We start from the raw sequence: 1,857 nt of genomic DNA on the forward strand, positions 1-1,857 counted from the left end.
AAATAACTGATTCACAGAGACAGTGAAAAAAAAAATCTGAATTTCAGCCATAAAGAAAAGTTGCTCCCTAGTCATCCTAGCACACAGCTGGAGATGAAAGAGCACATGTGCTCTGTGGCAGCCAGCAGCACTTGGCTCTCATAGCCTGCCCCTCCATTCATGCTTCTTGGGAGCATGGGAGAAACAGGGAATTTAGACAGAGTTGTGTGGTTACAGCTATTTAAAGAAAATGGAAAACATCCTCTGCCAAAAACCTCTCCTTGCCACCCAAATAGCAGACTGGTGGATGCTACAGGAAGTTACTCACTGTGTCATAACTGATTCTTCAACTGGAACATCTTTAAGAACCATAATTACTATAGAGAGAGAAATAGCTACAGCACCTGCAAGTCAGTAATTAGAATTGTTTATTTAATAACCATTTGACCACCTAGATTTGGAGGCTTCAGATTCTATGGAGTCTGAGATTTTGGATAACAGGATATCCATTTAGTCATATGTAAAAGGAAATTCTGTATTATTAGTGGAATTACTCTTTTGGGGAGCTTAGTAAGGAAGAAATCCCTTTATTTAATGTAATTTACTTTACTTTAATTTTATTTTATTTTATTTTTATTTTTTTATTTCAGATCTTCTTGTCCCAAAATATCTGTTGTCATTTCTAGCTTATTACTTTCATAACATTGGCTTGAAAGGTTCCTCACTGTTCTCACACTCTTTTGAGCCTGATGCCTGATATTACCACTGTGGACATTATGGAAGCTTACAGAAAACATGAAATACTTGGCAAACACCCCATGCAACTACAATAGGATTTTAGATTGAGTAACGAGTAGATATTTGAAGTGAATTTTCCCTTCCACTCTCTGCACTTTGATTTGTACTTTAGAGCAGTCTTCCTCTGCACAGGGCTGGTTAATTTCACATGAAGCTAAAGGGGAAGACACCCTCTAAGCACCCAGGCCGCAGGAGCAGACTAAAGCTTGACTGATGTAACCCCTTCATCCCTGAAGGTGTGGGATATGGATGCTTGGTCCTCAACTTGTTTTTTTTGCTCTGCAAATCCACTCCTACTGCACTGCATGACTTGCTAATCTAGACACAGCTTTATTTCACCCCAAGGAAAGCAGTGAAAGCACAGAAAAACTGAAAAACTTCTGCACACACCCCACCCAGGGTAGGTGTCATCAGATTGGTGCTTCCCAGCAGATGCAGGGATATCACTTGCCAATTCCAGCACTTTCATGGTTACTCCAGGTCTCCCACACAGGGGTACAAATTAGCAAAGATCTGCCACAGTATCAGCCGTTTTAGGAATCATTAGCTTTTAGCTTATCAATTAAGAATGTTAATGTGAAAGTGAGGTACTCTCCATTTGCACCAAGCGTTCTGTCTTATATTAAAAATAATCACTTTGTTCTGTCACTTCAGTAAAAATGATCAGACCGAACAATTTACTGTCCTTATTGAATGCACTTGATTGATTAAGTGGAACATGCCTGAAAAGACAGGTTCTGATGGATTATCCTAATTTCTTCATTTCTTTGCTTCATATGTGTCAGCAAGAAACCTATGGCAGCTGCTCTAAATGCCTGCTTACACATTTCAAACCTCTCAAGCGCTTTACTATCTTCTGTGACTAACAGCTGTTGTTTTTTGTCTTTTAACATGATTTTAGAAAGTGAAAACATAGAGAGGTTTTTGTGAATGAGCAGCAAGTATTGCATTACTTGCAATAGGGTGTAGTGAGGTGGGTGCTGGCCTCTTTAAAGGGATAGGACAAGAGGAAATGGCCTCAAGTTGTTTCCGGGGAGGTTTAGGCTGGATATTAGAAAAAAATTTCTTCACGGAAAGAGG

Source organism: Pterocles gutturalis, unplaced genomic scaffold (genome assembly GCF_000699245.1).
Source record: "Pterocles gutturalis isolate BGI_N339 unplaced genomic scaffold, ASM69924v1 scaffold10160, whole genome shotgun sequence".
Lineage (NCBI taxonomy): Eukaryota > Metazoa > Chordata > Aves > Pterocliformes > Pteroclidae > Pterocles > Pterocles gutturalis.